The sequence below is a fragment of the Bactrocera tryoni genome, unplaced genomic scaffold, assembly GCF_016617805.1.
Source record: "Bactrocera tryoni isolate S06 unplaced genomic scaffold, CSIRO_BtryS06_freeze2 scaffold_11, whole genome shotgun sequence".
Classification (NCBI taxonomy): domain Eukaryota; kingdom Metazoa; phylum Arthropoda; class Insecta; order Diptera; family Tephritidae; genus Bactrocera; species Bactrocera tryoni.
Window position 1 is genome coordinate 7,076,282 of NW_024395824.1, and position 12,387 is coordinate 7,088,668.

Below are 12,387 nucleotides of genomic sequence, written 5' to 3' on the forward strand. Positions count from 1 at the left end.
ACCGATCGTGCTTTTTGATCCGGAGTCAGCCAGGTAGCTTTACGAAATTTTCTATGCTGGAATCTAGTACCACAGATAACCATATTTTGGTCTCCGGCGAAGTCGATCAGCCTCAACCCATTTGGAGATGTTTCACCATGGAGGCTGAATTTACCGACCGTTTTGCCAAAGATATCTTCTTTGCCCACCCTGGCGTTAAAGTAGCCAAGCACGATTTTGACATCCTTGCGGGGACAGCTCTCATAAGCGCGCTCCAAGCGCTTATAGAAGGCATCTTTGGTCACATCGTCCTTCTCTTCCGTCGGGGCGTGGGCGCAAATCAGCGATATGTTGAAGAATCTCGCTTTGATGCGGATTGTGGCTAGACGTTCATTCACCGGAGTGAATGATAGTACTCGGCGACGGAGTCTCTCTCCCACCACGAATCCAACACCAAACTTGCGCTCCTTTATATGGCCACTGTAGTAATTGTCACAAGGACCTACTCTTCTCTGTCCTTGTCCCGTCCATCGCATTTCTTGGATGGCGGTGATGTCAGCCTTTATTTTTGCGAGGACATCAACCAGCTGGGCAGCGGCACCTTCCCAATTAAGGGTCCGGACATTCCAGGTGCATGCCCTTATCTCGTAGTCCTTATTTCGTTTGCCATGGTCGTCATCAAAAGGGGGGTTTCTCTTCCGAGGCTGTCGCTTTCTTTTCATTGGGGGTGTTTTTTACGTGGCGGGTCCCAAACCCAGCGCACAACCCTAAGCAGGGGATGTTTCGCCTTCTCACATTAGCTCGCCTTCGAACGGATGTTCTTAGGCTACCCAGAGGATTCTTGGTCAAAGACCGGAAGTTGTGAGCTGCTTGAGCCATGTGTAAAAGAATCGTTTCTGGCCACTCCCAAGTGAATGGCGATCAGAGAACTTTCCTCACTTGCGTGAACTTCTACACATGACTCCATCCATCGTCAGACCATTGTGCAGTATACAAAAACAACTAGAAGCACAATTATCAGGTGATGCGTTTTAGCTTGGCACATCAAACAAAAATATTCAAATGTAACTAAGGAATTAGGGTGGGTCGATTCCGGAATTTTTTCGATTCCGGATTTCTAATAGTGCGGAAAAGTTGCCTTAGTACTTCCTGATTCCAATGCAACTTTTTGTTTTTAGATCGGGTTGCATCTTCAACCCCAACTCCGGCCTTGAAATTTCGGAAATTCGCCTAAAATCGCGAAATTGTCTACCTAGCGCCTGAAATACGCATCTCATGGCAAAATGTATAAAACAAAAGTTATTTGTCATGTCATTTGCTACCGAAATGGTATACGTGATCATGGCCGTAGGACGAACCGTTCCCGAGATACGAGCGAAAATGCGGCGCGCCACAGCGCAAGGTGAAAATTGTTGCAGCTCTCAGCTAACCTGTATTGGTCACCCAGAACCCACCGCGTGGAGGTGGCTGCTCTTCTGGAAGAGCAAAGAAAGCATTCTGTTGAATGGATGAATCCTGATCCTCTGTTATCAAACCTGCTTTTTTGGCATCCAGAAAAGCAGATGAAACAATCAAGGCCGCTGCTCTATCACTTACTTCAAATCGATGGGCAGCTAAAGCAGTGTATTCTAATACTAGTGTGTTTTGTTTGGTCTTAGAGGATTGAAGAGAAAATTCATCATCAGCATCGTTTTTGGAAGAATCCATGTGCGACGCACCTACATTGTTGTCGTCTGTATGAGAGTCTGGCTGATCTGAATGGTCACGTGTTCTAGCTGATACTTTTCTGGCAAGTGTTGATGTTGAATGACGTTTTGAAAGCTTTTCTTTACGTTCATTTTTCTTTGTAATCTTTTTTGTTTCAGTTAGATCAACACTTCCAATGCGACCAATTTATCTGGTTCTCTGGTCCAAGAGAAATGGTTGTTCATTGATAGGAACTTTACTTTCCTTTGGACAAGTGCAAGAAGAAAAATAAATGCATTTACAAGCAGCCATGTCAAATATTTTTCCGGCAGAAGAGACAAAGTCGTCTCTTTTAGAGCTCAAACCTATTGGAGTCAGAAATTTCTTATGGTATGTGGTGAGCATTTGTACAACTCTGGTGTGTGAAACTATCGGAATAGATGACTTTTTGGAAGTATTTTCAACCCTTTTTGCAACTATTTCTGTAACCTCTTTACTCCTAGGTTCATAGTTGTCGCTTTCGAGTTGCCCTATACGAAATCTTTCAAACTGATAACACAAAAGAACATCCTGGCAACTAGGTAACTGGGACTCAGAGAGATTGTATGGATATCTGCCAAACACAGGACATTTCTGTCTAAATTTAAATTTAGATACAGACATTTTGAGTTCTGTGTTCTGTTGAGAGAATATAAGTGATAGCATTCGGCGAAATCAACGACAAGAGTGAAGGAACTCGATGAAAAATATTTATGTGGAGACCAGTCCGAACGTGTCGTATGGCGGAGGGAAATGAATGTAAGTGATAGAACTCGGCGAAATCACCGACAAGAGTGAAGGACCTCGATGAAAAAATATTTGTGTGGAGACCTATCCGAACGTGTCCTTTGGCGTAGGTGAATGAATGTGAGTGATAGCACTCGGCGAAATCAACGTCAAGAAGTGTGGCCGCAAGCCGATTTTCACCTTGCGCTGTGGCGTGCCGCATTTTCGCTCGTATCTCGGGAACGGTTCGTCCTACGACCATGATCCCATATATCATTTCGGTAGCAAATGATGTGACAAATAACTTTTTTTTTTATACATTGTGCCATGAGATGCGTATAGGTAGACAATTTCATGATTTTAGGCGAATTTCCGAAATTTCAAGGCCGGAGTTGGGGCTGAAGATGCAATCCGATCTCAAAACAAAAAGTTGCAAAAAAAAAGTGCAGTTACATTGCGCGCCCATAAGATAGGTCGTGCCAGCTGACACGACCCACGATTCTGCGTTTTTGACTGGCTAGCCTATTAAGTGGTCTTTTTATGTTTGCTATATGAATGTTTTGTAAGAGGGTGATTCGGAAATATGATTCGTCCTTTGGTCTTACTCTTTTATAATTTTTTATCGGCCCCGTCGTTCTCAGTTCTTCGTAGTCCTCTCTGTACCTATTTCTATTTTGTATTATGAGTTGTTTCTTCTGGTTTATTGTGTTTTTTAAAATGGTTGGATCTATTCTATTTCTTGCATTATTGGGTGTACATTTTATGGTTGAGTGATAGCGATCATTATAGTTACCTATAACGATCTGTAACCTCATTTCTGTTGAGAGTTTCTATTCCTGTTAGTTTTTCTAACAAGGTTGAGTGCAGCCTCTCAGTGTCTGCATTACCTGTATGAGAGTTTGGGAGAAAACTGAATTAACTGTTCGGCCCTGAATTCGTTGTCCATGATGATCTTCTTTGGTTTCCCAAATTTCGTGAAATGTTCGATTATGATGGCCTTCTTTGCTCTCCCATTTCTGTCAGTTATACTATATGCTGCAGCAAATTTTGTTAGTTTGCTTTTTAAAAAGAAAAATGTCCACATGTATAATTACATTTTTATCTTAAGGTGTCTCTTCTGCGGAATGTATTGTATCTGACATTTCTAAATTGGATTCTTTACCATTACTTTCGTCGATTTTTGGAGAATTTTCAATTCGGCTTAAAAAATCTGCTACTACATTATTTTTCCCTTTCTAATATTCCATTTCATAATTAAATTCTTGCAGTTTGAATAGCCACCTTTGGTGACGTTGTGAAAACTCCCTTCCTTTATATTTATTATTTAAAAATACTATCGGACAATGATCAGTTATAATTTTATATTTTGTGCCATATATATACGGCCTGAAATAGGTTATTGAACATATAATGACTAGAAATTCTTTATCTGTTGTAGCATATTTCTGTTCAGGGTTCATGGTTTCTGCTAATGTAGCACACTGGCGGACCTTGTTGAGAAAGCACTGCGAGTATTGCGTAATCACTTGCATCCTTTGTAATAGTAAATTCCTTATCATATTCAGGAAATTTTAAAATTGGATGCGATGAAATCAGTGTTTTCAAATTTTCAAAACTAGCTATGTACTGCGGATCTCTTGAATTTGTTTTATAACCCTTTTTTTAAATATTTAATCATTTGATATGCAATTTTTGAGTAGTTTCTGATGAACTTTCTATAATAACCAGTGGCTCCCAAGAAACTTTTTAGTTGTTTTTCGGTTCTAGGTATTTTCAAATTTTGTATTGCTGCTATCTTGTCCTAATTTGGCTTAATCCCTTCTTTTGTTAAGGTATGTCCCAAAAATTTTGTTTCTCTCTTTAGAAAACTACATTTATCAACCTGAATTTTTAAATTATGTTCCTTTAGCTTTGAAAAAATTTTCGCTAAGGAGTTTAAATGTTCCTCCAATGACGTTGAAAAAATTAATACGTCGTCCAACCCTATGGAATTGTGGATCGTATTTGTCATGTCTGCCCATATCGTTATATTCCGTATCATATAGGCAAAAGTCCCTGCTGCAAGTTGCTTTACCCTTTGTATAAGCATTCTTGAAAATATTTCTTTCATCATACCGCTTGCTTCACTCAAAGCACAATATTCGGTAATATTATCCATTATTTCTTTTGTTTTCCTACCAAGTTCACCGATACTACCCACCCTAAGGTTAGCGATGTCGTTGGTCGAAGTCATCTGGTCCTTTGTTGGCCTAAAGTGCTGTTTTAATCTTATTTTGCATGTATCCCAATTTTCTAGAGGATTCAATGTTAAAACATTTTTTGCCAATTCTAAAATTTTTAAATCATAAACTACTCTGAATGCTACCTGTTGTTGTCCTACATAGTCAGCTAGTACCCTATCAATTGCCTCAATAAACGCCGGTAATTTTTTTGCATTACCTTCAAAAGGCTGTAAGTATTTTAGATCTTTTTCTATTTTCTGCCTAATACTAGTTTCCTGCTGTGCAGAATTTTGTTGAAGCAATTGTGTTATTGCTGATAAACAACGTTCAACGTTTAACATTTGATTATGAGCCATCATTTTTTCATATCTTCAATTTCACTTATGTTAATTTACACTTTTGAACAATAGTTACATACATACATATAAGTATATAACTAGTTCGAGCAATTCTCGAACAATATTCGAACAGTAGAGTAGAGTTGCAGAGACTTCAATTAAATGTTTGAACATTATAAATTGAATTAACGTAAATAAATTAATAAATGTAATTAATATAACTTTTTTTATATCTTCAATTCCACTTATGTTAATTTGCACTTTTGAACAATAGTTACTTACATACAAATAAGTATATATCTAGTTCGAGCAATACTCGAACAATATTCGAACAGTAGAGTAGAGTTGCAGAGACTTCAATTAAATTTAAATACTTTTTTTATATAAATGTTTGAGCATTATAAATTGAATTAAAGTAAATAAATTAATAAATGTAATTAATATCACTTTTTTTTCTTCTCTGCTGTTGTTGCTAGCAACAGTTTTCTTCACTTTTTTTCGCCACTTGCTTTCTTACCGCCAACTGCTGCCTTCTTCTTTGACGCCACTCCATATGCCGATTTCTTTTTGGGCTTCTTCTCAATGGATTTCACCGCTTTTGACTTCGATTTACTTTCACCGGATTAACTTGATTTATTGCTGAAAAATTTACCAAAGGAAAGGGTGCATCTGGTTCTTTTATTCTTTTTACGACTGCGCCAGTTATGAATTAACACGTTGCTTTCTATTCTGTAGCAAGAATCAGACTGACCTGCCATCAGATCAGCAACTCGAGTCTGCCCCAATGTGTGGGTGTACCGCACATTCCAACAGACTCAAAATATGCCGAGTCTGCAGTTTTGGTCACGTACTGGCTGATCATGCGATGTGGTGCACAACTGCATGCCGTCAGTTGACGTAACCTGAGATGTAAATCGCGCGATATCTACAAGGTGCGTGCAAAGTAAACAGGACTTTTTGAATCTAGCGCCCCCTGGTGGCGCCATCTATATGTCGACTGTTGCGTTAGGTTAGGTTAGGTTAGGTTAGGTTAGATGGCTGATCATAGATCGCACGTGGACTCGATGTAGTCATTTGTGAAGCCATTGAAAATAGAACTCCCGTGCTCGGACTTAAAGATCGGCGAAACGCTTTGTAACCAATACAAATTTGCAAAGGCGCTTAATTTCTACGCCCGCCAGTTCGGTGGGATGTGTGAAGATATGCGCCCCCAAGTGTCTAAGTCTTGATCTCCCGAAAGCGAGGCAGTCAAGAAGGAAGTGCTGGCTAGTTTCTACCGCATCTTCTTCCAAACAGCTTCTGCAAGCGGCGTCCGGTAGAATTTCCAGTCTTACAGCATGTATGCCAATAGGGCAGTGGCCCGTCAAGAGCCCCATCACTAACGAGAGGCTGGCCTTACTGAGGGCAAAGAGATCATTAGATCTCTTGCGATCTATATTGGGCCAGAAGGCCTTTGCGACCACGCAGGTACCAACGCTGACCCAGCGTTGACCAAGAAGCCGCGAAGCCCAGCTATCCAGTAGTAGAGCACAGGATGATGCGGGAGCACCGACCCGTCCCCATTCTACCGATAACGATTCTAGGGTGCCTTTCCTTGCTAGCTCATCAACTTTGCAGTTACCCGCGATTTCGCTGTGGCCCGGCACCCATACAAGTCTTATAGTAAAAGCTCTAGCCGCCAGAGACAGTGATGCCAGACACTCTTCGACCAGCCCTGAACGCACCGTGAATGAGTTCAAGGCTAGTATCGCCGCTCTGCTATCTGAGTGAATGGTCTCTTCCCTGAAGGTAGACACTTTCCGGTGCAGCAAACCTGCTGCCACCTTGATGGCTGCGACCTCCGCCTGGAAGGCACTGCAATAGTCGGGAAGTCTGAAGCTGGATTTAATGGAGAGTTCCCGACAGTAGACCCCTCCACCAACCTTCCCCCTGAGCTTTGACCCATCCGTAAAGAAGCTTATTGCCCCACTCCTTCAACGGCTTCTTCCCTCCCAAACCTCCCTCGTCGGTATATGGGCAGTGACTCCATGATCCAGATGATCCGGTATGAAGTCAAAGCTTGTGAGGATATCCGCGTGTTCAGATACACGCTCCATTAGGAACCCAGATTCTTTGAGCCTTATAGCCACTTTTTTGGCCATGCACCTTCCGGCAATGTCCACCGGGGTTATGTTTAGAATTGCATTGAGTGCAATGGCTGGGGTGGACCTTAATGCACCGCACATACTGAACGCTCTCAAGTTTCTTTGCAAGTGTGGTCTTCTGTAAAGCCCTCCACCACATAAAGGCACCATAGAACATTATGGGCTTGACTATGGTGTCATAGAGCCAGAGGACCACCTTCGGCGAGAGTCCCCACCTCTTGCCAATAGCTCCTTTACAGCAGTATAGGGCATTCGATGCCTTCCTGGCTCTTTCCTCGATATTCGGCTTCCATGAAAGCTTCTTATCCAGGATGAGCCCTAAATACTTTACTGTATCCGCCGGTTGCAGGCGAATACCTCCCATTTGCGGCAACGGTGCCACAGGGATCTTGTATCTTCTACTAAATAAAACCATTTCTGTTTTATTTGCATTGATGGCGAGTCCACTTCATTTTGTTACAACGCTGAGATATCCCTGCGTCAACTCATACACCTTGCTTAGAAACTTTCCTTTCACCTTAAGTCTGCATAGGCAATCACCTGACAGCCAAGATCCTCTAGTTTTTTGAGAAGGTCGTTGAGGACAAGGATCCATAGAAGAGGAGAAAGAACTCCCCCCTGGGGGGTTCCCCTGCTCACACTCCGCCGCGCGCTCGCGCTACCCCATTCTGTTTCGACCACTCTGTCGTACAGAAGACTGAAAATGAGGTCCTTGAGGTTCGATTCAACCCCAAGACCATCTAGAGCAGTTATGACTGCCTCTGGCAGGACGTTGTTGAAAGATCCCTCAATATCAAGGAAGGTCCCAACAGCGAAGTTCTTAGCCTCAGTTGCTTCCTCAAGCCACGACACGATAGTGTGCAGGGCAGTATCCACTGACCTTTCTTTACGATTCGCATGTTGCGCTCCTGATAGATGATCTCTCGGAATACGCCTTCTTAGATACCAGTTCAGCAGTCTCTCCAAAGTTTTTACCAAATAGGAGGAGGGGCTAATGGGCCTGAAATCCTTGGCCGTGGGGTTGGAGTCCCTGCCAGCCTTCGGAAGAATTTATCGCCCAAGTCAAGTGACGCTCATCCAGAAGGTCGGCAGAGGCCGTGTTGTCAGCATGCAACGCCCCGAGAGATACGTGTTACTAGGGAAGTGAGCATCAAGGAGCATCTGAAGTGTCTCTTCACTGCTCAGCGCCCACTTCCCATTTACATCCTTGAGATAATCCAGGGACACAGGGCTTTTTGCGAGGATGCTGCTGAATCTAGAGGACTCGTGGCAGCCCTCCACCTTTTCGCAGAAGTTCTTTCACGAGATCCTCTTAGCCCTTCTTAGCTCGGACTTGTATATCGAAGGTCCTCTTTTATATAGGACCCAATCATCAGATAACACACCCCTACGGGCCTTGTTAAATAAGCGTCTGCAGGACGCCCTAATCTCGGAGAGTTCCAAAGTCCACCATTGAGGCTTCCCTCTGCGACCCACCCATGCACCACATCGGCGGTGGCCGACGCATCCACCCCCGTTGCGCGTGGGAGGGTTTGCCGAAGCCTTCTGCGGTAACCTTCCTAGTCCGTGTTTCTGGGACTTCTGAAAGATTTTCTAGGCGGACCTTCTCCGGCTAGACTAAACCCGATATAACTATGATCAGAAAAGGAGTGGTCATCGAGATCCCTCCAGTTTGAAATCAGTGATGCAATCCCGTGAGAGGCTAGGGTGAGGTCGAGAACTTCCTCCCTACCTGCGGTCACAAAAGTTGGAGAATTTCCCCTATTGCAGATGCGAAGATTTTCTCTAACAATAAAATCAAAAAGCGACTCACCTCTAGTGTTGGTATCCGAGATCCGCCAGATCGAGTGTAGCGAGTTGGCGTCCGAACCGATGATGACACCGGCACCGTTCGGGGACGCTTCAGCTAAGGTCCTCCTTAGCAATGCGGGGCTATACGCGGAGATGAGCTCAGATACCCGACCAGCATGCTTACCACCGTAGCGTTCCACGATTTTTGCCGCTAATCGACGGTCCGTCTTCAGCTTCCTAACTAAAGCACCTTTGCTAATGCCACCTGTGGATCCCTTCATAAATCTAGCAGAATTTCCTCTGCTAGTGCTGGCGATTCCGCCGTGTATGAAGGCTCCACCCTTCCCTACCTTCTTTGCCGTCGGGTTTGCGCCGGCTTCCCCCATCTTGCCGCCTGAAGCGGAGACTCCTACCGGGGTCTTAGTACTGTTGCTGCTGCTACTTGCCGACGGTTTCGTCGCCCCGGGAGCAGCTGCCCCGCCTGAGACAGATCTGGGTGTCGACTTCGACGCCCCTTCACCTCCCTTCGTCACCTTCTCGTCAGTTTTCAAATTGTCCATGCTACAAGGGTCCCCACTCAGAGCCGCTATCCGTCCCCCGGAAAGGTAGTCGCCTTTTATGGTCCCAAGGTTATCTCAGTGATGAGGCCAAGGCGAGGGTTGACGTAAGCCCTTATGAGGCAGTACGTTCAGAGCCGACCAGCGTAAAGAAGGAGTCCTCTCAACTTACACCTGCCACGCCAACTTAACGACGTCAGGGGGGAACGTACTCTGAGGCCTGCCAGGGTTTTAACGGGACGGAGGCAGTTTCGACATTAGCCCGACAGCCATTTCTGATGGGTGTCACCCCATCATACTCATTTGCAAGAATGTCGCCACCACCAGCCCAGGGGTCTAACAGATCCAAATAAGTATTCCTACTCTAAAGCCAGTTCGATGTCAAAAAAGTCGTCTAGGGAGTTATAAGGCCGTGAAGGCCGTGAAGGCCACAGGCCATTTAGCGTTACCCAGGATGCACCAGCGTGGAGAAGACCTTCACTACATCCCGACTGTTGCGTTAGAAATTGCTATCTTTACCGATTGTCCAGTGAGAATGTCATGACATTTCGTTGATTGGAAGTGAAGTGTTTGTGTTATCGGCGAAAATGAGCTTCGAACAAAGAGCCAACATTAAATTTTGTTCTAAAATTGGAATTAACTTGTATCAAAACGTTTCAATTGATGAAACAAGTTTATTGCGATGATTGCCTATCCCGTAGAAGTGTGCACGAATGGTTTCTACGTTTTCGAAGTGGTCGTGAGGACATAAATGACGATCAACATGTAGGCCAATCAAAATCCGTGATCAGCGGAAATTCCATCGAAACTGTGGGTGAATTCATCAAAAATCAGCCGAAATCATCATTGAAATTCATGGAAATGGAATTGAATATCTCCAAAACATCGATTTATAGCATTTTGACCGAACATTTGGGCTTACGAAAGGTGTGTGCACGGTTTATTCCGCACAAATTGACTGACAACCAAAAATTGCTCAGATCGATCGACGCTTGTGACCGATTATTTGACCAAAAATCACATTTTAACTATTGACCAATAATAACAAAAGTAAAATACATATCTTCCATTTTCACAACAAGATGCACAGTTAGATATTTAAATCATACCGAGCACTGTCAAGAGCATTTGACATCTTAACAATTTATAAAAAAAGAGCTTTTTATTTCAGACACAGAATACGAAATGCTTGATAAATTTCAAATTTTGACAAATTAGAAATATGTTTGTATGTGCACAGAATAGGGGTGATTGCATATACAAGCGATTCCCTGGTTAAAAGCAAAAATTTAAACATGAGTATGGAAATGCCGACGGCAAAACGAAATTCTTTACATTCGTTGGGAGTATCATCATGGACATGCATATTAGGGTGTCCGTTATTTACCAAATTGATTATTTTTGACGAGACGCCCCCTAAACTTTTAGTTTTCCATCTAAAAAAAAATATCAGACCATAAAAAGCCCTCAATTTTCATAATAAACCTTGCCCCAAACACGATACATTTCCCATTGAAATTACATCGGATTTTGCAACTTTTTACGAATATTTTTTTTCTCTGGAACTTTCTCGTTTGTAGGAAAAAAAAGTCATATTCTTGTACGGAATTGAATGCTCTACAAAATAAGTCCGGACAATTTTTCGATATACTCACTCCTTTAAAAGTTATTCAAGGTTAAAGTTAACTTCTGATTAATTTCTGGAATTTTCAAACTTTTACGGCAAATTGAATTTTTTTTGTAAAATTCAATTGTTTATTCCAAAAAATATAATTTTTTGTTGGTCATAAATCCGGCTCTACTCTGATTCTTATCTAGAACAGAATGAAAAAAAAAATGATTTTCGAAATTTCATAAAACTCGGTTAAGGGGTTACATGGCTTTACAGGTTTCAAAAAATCGAATCCGTTTTATTGTCTTGTCTTATTAAGTTCTACAAGATAAGATAAAAAATAAGAAAAATTTGCAAATCAAATCAAATTTAAACCATTTGAGTACATCAGATTTCCTTTATTAAACATTCCTTAGTTACATTTGAATATTTTTTTGATGTGCCAAGCTAAAACGCATCACCTGATAATTGTGCCTCTAGTTGTTTTTGTATACTGCACAATGTTCTGACCCAAACAAGAAATGCCGAAACGAAAATGAGTCACCTGATCATGGTGATGCCAGATAGGGCAGCGTGTACCTGGATAATGCTGATGCCAAATTGCACAGTATAACTCATATAAATTAAATGAACTTATTATTAATCGCTAACAACATGTGATTAATTACTCTTCATGTTTCAGACTTTTTCTGCCGTAACATCAGAGAAATTAAATTTTTTAGAATAAATAATTGAATTTTACAAAAAAAATTCAATTTGCCGTTAAAGTTTGAAAATTCCAGAAATTAATCAGAAGTTAACTTTAACCTTGAATAACTTTTAAAGGAGTGAGTACATCGAAAAATTGACCAGACTTTTTTTGTAGAGCATTCAATTCCGTACAAGAATATGACTTTTTTATTCCTACAAACGAGAAAGTTCCAGAGAAAAAAAAATATTCGTAAAAAGTTGCAAAATCCCATGTAATTTCAATGGGAAATGTATCGTGTTTGGGGCAAGGTTTATTATGAAAATTAAGAGCTTTTTATGGTCTGATATTTTTTTTAGATGGAAAACTAAAAGTTTAGGGGGCGTCTCGTCAAAAATAATCAATTTGGTAAATAACGGACACCCTAATGCATATATCTATACTAATATTATAAAGAGGAAAGATTTGTACCTATTTTTGTATGTTTGTAATGAATTTAAATTCTTTCACCTATAGAATGCTACATTCTTCCAATTTGACATAGGCTACATTTCATTTTGAAAAAAATTAGGAATCCTTGGTAAAATTTGAACAAGGTAACCGAA